We start from the raw sequence: 5,884 nt of genomic DNA on the forward strand, positions 1-5,884 counted from the left end.
AAGTGCTTAAACATTCTTAACATTATGATCTTTCTTCTTGTTCTTGTTTACAAATGCTAAAATATAGCATGCCAGCAATGAAGACCTAATGTTTCAAATCTAAATAGTGAAAAGCTTTTGCTCACGCAACTGGAGCAGTGGCCTATAGATGTGAGGTCCACTGGGATTTTCCCAGATCGTCTCCTTGTTTTTGAAGGGTGGGAAGGCCAGTACAGATGATTGTACCACCACTTTCAAGATTTTAAGGAGGACAAAAACACCCATTAAGTTCTGTACTTTGTATTTTGGCAATTCAGTAACAAGATATGACAGAATTAAAGATCAGAATCAGAATCAGAAAGAGCTTTATTGCCAAGTATGCAAGGAATTTGTTTTAGTGACATAAGGTTCCAGTACACGGTGACAAAAACAACACACAGACAAAAAAAAAAAAAAAGAAGAAGACAACTATTGAAAGATAAATTGAAAAATAAATAAATTGTATGAACAGTTGTGCTATAGATGATAATGGAATAGAATAGAGTGAGATGCAGGGATTTACTAGGATGGAAGGGTAACAAATAAATATAAGAATGTTGCACATTTTTATTCCATAAGTGGCGAACATTTAACTGTTCATGAGGTAAGGGAAGGTAAGATTCATAAGGAGATCTTACAGGATTCAGTTGCATTATACGATGAACACTTAAAGGGCTCAATCAATAATATTTAAAGTGTAAATATCACGGACACTTCATTAAGATTTAGTATTTTTCCTCTAAAGATGGCTCAGTATGACAGACTCTCAGACGCCAGTGCTGACAGCAGTGCCTCGGATCACGGCATGAACATTTCTGCTGGAGTGATCAGTGAGTATAACTTTCACACTGAATTTGAGCAACATCTGTTTTATATTAGCAGCATAAAGCATCAAATCTCTCTTAGAAAAAACAATCTGATGGCAATAGTAGACCAGAGTGGACCAGAGTCAGGGGAGAACTGAAATAATGCATCAAATGTATTATTGTTATTATTTTTTTATTTATTCAAACATTTCAACATATTTCATCAAATTTATGATAACTTACCGGTATGACAACCTACTTGTTTGTGTATTCCTCATTAGACAGTCCAGTGTGGTGACTACACATTTATGTTGTAATAGAGAATCATAATCTTGCTTTTTTTTGGCATAATGCTAAATCATTGCCATAGAAACCAATGCAGATATTCCAGAAAATTAAAAAAGTGTCAAGGGAAAAACTGAAAGTTCCTATTATACAGTGTGGAAGTCAATTGTTTAGGCTTTATTATCTTATATTGAAGCTTGAATTTGTTGTCATACTTTATAGTATATAACTTTTTTCTGTGGATGTTTAGATTAATTTTCGGATGCATGCTGTAAATGGGCCTTGCGGTGAAGTTTTGAAGACGTTTATAATTCATAAAAATAAATAGTTTGCTTTAATTTCCTCTGTTATATGCATTGTTTGTGTGTTAATATTACCTTATTTTAATCCCATTTGTCATCACTGAGATAATTGTGTGTGTCTTCATCTCCCGTAGAGACATATAAGGATTCAGAGAGGTGACACATTACCTGAGCAGCAGTGCAACAAGTGTTACAGCAATTACCAGCAATCTTCTGCTTGACCAGCATGTTTAAACCAGCCAAACTGGTCACATTAAAAAGTCATCTTCAAATCCACTTTTACAAGGCAGTTGTCTGTGGAGGTATGAATATCTTGTTTGTTTAATATATGTACTCACAATATATTATTGCATAATAGTTTTGCTGTGTACTTATTTATTTATTTTAGGCTATAGTATACATTTTCCCAACCGATTATTGGTGTGATTATTTAGTTGTTAAATAAAGAACAAGGAAGAGTTTTTGTTTTTGTTTTATTTGTGCCATTTACAGGGACAATATTCTTTTTTTTTGTTTTCCAGTACATCTTGTCTTGGGAGCACCCTTTGATTTTACATCTGTAAGTAGTTATCAATTAAAGTAACTGACCTTTATTGATACAGTTGATATTTAAAGATTTCTCTGTGTTTGTGCCTTTCAGTGTGATATTCCAATCATACGGAGATGGTGGACTCTTATTCTTCTGGAGAACTTTTCTGGAGAAAGGTACTGCACATTTCCTCCAGCCCACCATTGCATTTGCACCCCCTTCTGACCAGTTTGAAATTAACTGAGATACATGTACATTACAGTGCAGAAACCCTACAAGAGGCCGTTCCAAGTGGATAACAGGCTATGCTTGTGAGGTATGTCTCAAATCAATCAATCAATCAATCAATCAATCACTTAATAGTGCAGTTACCATACCTGTCTGTCTGTTATATATATATATATATATATATATATATATATATATATATATATATATATATATATATACACACACCCCCACACACACACATTAATAAGAAATAATAAAGTTACATTTTCCTTTAGTATTCTGTAATTAAGGAGATCCCAATAGTGACAGAAGTTGTGAAATGGCTCCAGAAGTGGACAGAAGTTGTGAAATGGCTCCATTACAACAGACATCTGCTCAGGGGGCCAGTGGAAGAGCATCTTTTCCTTATAATGGAGGAAGAGGACAAGGAAAAGGCCCTCAACAATCTCCTGGAACAATCAGAAGCTTCCAGAGTGCCCTTCATATTTCATCTTGTGTTCAGGGGAGTTATTTTTGTAGAATTGTCATAAAAAAATGTGCCCAAGACTGAATTGTTCATTTTGTACATTTTTTAAATGCAGGATTGTCATGACAAAATGGGCTTAATAGTGAATTGTTCATTTGATAAACTTCAGTTTAATTATTGTGTACATTTTGATTGTTACTTTTAAAATGATGCTGCTTTTGTGTGTGTGTGTGTGTGTGTGTGTGTGTGTGTGTGTGTGTGTGTGTGTGTGTGTGTGTGTGTGTGTGTGTGTGTGTGTGTGTGTGTTTTATTGAAATGTATTAGTTTTCATATAGAAAAAATGTATGATGCACATGTTCTTGACTTTGGAGTAAACATTTATTTTGAACCTTGTGATTAAAGTATATTTTATATAAAATGCCAAGAAGTTTGTAATAAAAGTGTAATAAAAGCAAATTACCCCTTAAAAGCCATAAGATGGCGCTACTCTGTTAAGAACGTAAGCTCCACCCCTCACTTCCGGTTCTGTGACTGCTGGTGCTGCAGGTCTGTAGCAGGATACTATTGGTTTGGTTTTCATTGCATTTACACAGTTTTGACCAGCAGGTGTCACCTTGTGGTGTTTTGAGCACTTAAAAAAAAAAAAAAAAACCTTTTATGAAGCAGTTGGTTCAGTTTATTCAAAGTTGGGAAAAGCTTTGTTTCTCTTGTCTCTAGTGTTCAGATTTGTCTGGCTCTGCGGTATCTCCATGAGAAGAAAATTCTTCACAGAGATATTAAACCTCAGGTATGCACTGATAAAGCTAAATAAATCATATCACAAAGTCAAATCTGTTAGACTTATGAGATTTCTGATGTCATTGTAGAATATCTTCCTGACTGAAGATGGTTACATCAATCTTGGCGATTTTGGATGCTCAAAATCATTGGAAAGGTAAACAAAAAACAGTAATGGGAACCAGTGATGGATCAAAATTCAAATTATTGTCCAAAACCAAAAGTCCTGGACATTTATAGGTTTGAGTTTACATTATTTTTCCTTTGTAGAGCTGATGAATATGCTAATTCAGTCGTGGGTGCAAAGCTCTATGTCAGCCCAGAAGTTTATCAGAAGAAATATAATTCCAAAAGTTAAGCTATTGGACAACTGAGGGTATATAAAATATCATGTTCAGCATAATAAATTGGTTACAATTTCATTAAAGGGGTCATATGATGCTTTTTTAAAGATCATTATTTTGTGTATTTGGTGTAGCAGAATATGTTGACATGCTTTAAAGCTGCAGTCGGTAACTTTTGGGGCTCGCGTCTGGCAGAAGAACATTGTAGCCGGAGCTACTTCTCTCCAATATAAACAAAATCCACCGCTCCCGGCTCTTCTGGTCCAATCAGCGCAGGGCTGTGCCATAGTGTTGTTTTTGTGTTGAAAATGTAAAAAATATATATAATGAGTGAGTACATCATGAATCCATTTTCCAAACAGTGTTTTTGTCTTATCCTGAATCACTACGGTACACCTATAATAAGTGTTTATATTCAGACTATTTTAGTCTGGTTGGGGTCGGCAATGCTGCAGAGTAGAACAGTACCTGCGTGACTCGCCATAGATGTAAACAGAGAGAAGTAGCTCTGGCTACAATGTTGTTCCGCCAGACGCGAGCCCCAAAAGTTACCGACTGCAGCTTTAATGTTCAAAAAACATTATTTTTAAAATACTGTACATTATCGTAGGTCCTCTATGCCCAGCCTCTCTCAAACGAGCCGTTTTCTACAAAGTCCCTTCTTCCGACAAGCGCAGTCTGCTCTGATTGGCCAATTGACCCAGTGCATTGTGATTGGCCGAACACCGCAAGCACTCGTCGGAAATGTAACGCCCCTTTCCATAATCGTGAGCTTTATCTTTCAAAATAAATGTAAAGACAGTTAATAATGTCCTTAGTTTCACCATAAGCTTAAGCCCGAAAGAGGAACAGAGTCGCGTGACAGAAACAGTGATGAAGCTCATATGTGTTTGCATACACAACCCACGGACGGTTAAGACAGCTGCCTCCACTGTGTGACCCTGTCTCTCTCTCTCTCTCTCTCTCTCTCTCACACACACACACACACAAACACACGATGTGCAAAACTCCGTATTTGAACAGTCTATAGCAAATTCTTAAACTAATAACAAAACATACTTACAGTAGTTGATTCAGAAGCGCCAGATTGTTGTAGCAAAGTCAGAGTTACCTCCTCTCCTAGGTTCACGAAACGGTAGTCCATAAAATGCGTTGCTGTTCTGATGTAAGTAATCTTAAAGCTTCCTAAATGCATCTACTTTCAGAAGACCAAATAAAGTGCTTTTACTTTCTCCTAGAAACACACAGCATCTCCCTGACATGACTGCTTCAACACTAACTGTGTTACTGAAACCACGCCTTCTTTCTTTGCGTGAACATTTGGGCGGCATTACGCAAATATTTCCACATAGTGACATAGACATGTGGGGGCATGTTAGAACGAGCCGTTTTAGGGGGGCGTGGCAGAGTCTTAATTTTGATAAAGAGTATCTCTTTGGATTTGAGACTTTAGTCTTTGCAACTTCACAGATCTTCTTCACATCATATGACCACTTTAAGTTCTTTCCGTGCAGGTTGGTTATTTTAGTTGTCTAAAAATGTTACGGTTATGTGCTGTACACTGTAAAAAAAAATATTATGGGTGTTGTAATTTTTATTTAAACAATTAAGGTGATAATTAAAAATAGTGTGTATATTTTATTGTGGTTCAGTCTTGTACAGAAATTTTTAAGATAATTAGTTAAATTATTTAGACACCATTTGGCTCTGATTGTTAGTTTCCAGCATGCTTTGCATGTGGCTGGATATGGAGTGTGAATATTGAAATTAATTGTTGTTTTATGTTTTTTTGGGTGAAGGGAACATCTGTTACTCTTTATTGTTCAGTTAGATTTGATATTTGAAGTTTTTGGCATTACCACTGCACAGAAGAGTAGAACTTATGGTTAGGTTGTGGATAACTGCATATGTTAGTTGCCCGTGTTGCTTTGATCAATGAGTCATATCTTTGTTAATGCCAGTGGAGCAACAAGATTCTTCTTCTTCTTCTTCTTCTTCATAATAATAATAATAATAATAATAATAATAATAATAATAATAATAATAATACGCTTTATTTTATATAGCGCCTTTAAAAGTAGCATCTCAAAGCGCTTTACATAAAAAATATAGAATTAAAAGATACA

The 5,884-nt window shown here is 35.6% G+C and overlaps 1 long non-coding RNA gene across 1 annotated transcript; it reads left to right on the top strand.

The window, feature by feature from the left end:
- The first annotated feature begins 3,306 nt into the window (after window positions 1–3,306).
- LOC122145550 lies at window positions 3,307–3,929 on the top strand. Its single transcript, XR_006160389.1, has 3 exons — window positions 3,307–3,424; window positions 3,504–3,571; window positions 3,685–3,929. It is a non-coding gene; the product is annotated as an uncharacterized LOC122145550 (long non-coding RNA).
- The last annotated feature ends 1,955 nt before the right edge of the window (window positions 3,930–5,884 follow it).

This window comes from Cyprinus carpio, chromosome A7 (genome assembly GCF_018340385.1).
Source record: "Cyprinus carpio isolate SPL01 chromosome A7, ASM1834038v1, whole genome shotgun sequence".
In the NCBI taxonomy this organism is placed as follows: Eukaryota; Metazoa; Chordata; class Actinopteri; order Cypriniformes; family Cyprinidae; genus Cyprinus; species Cyprinus carpio.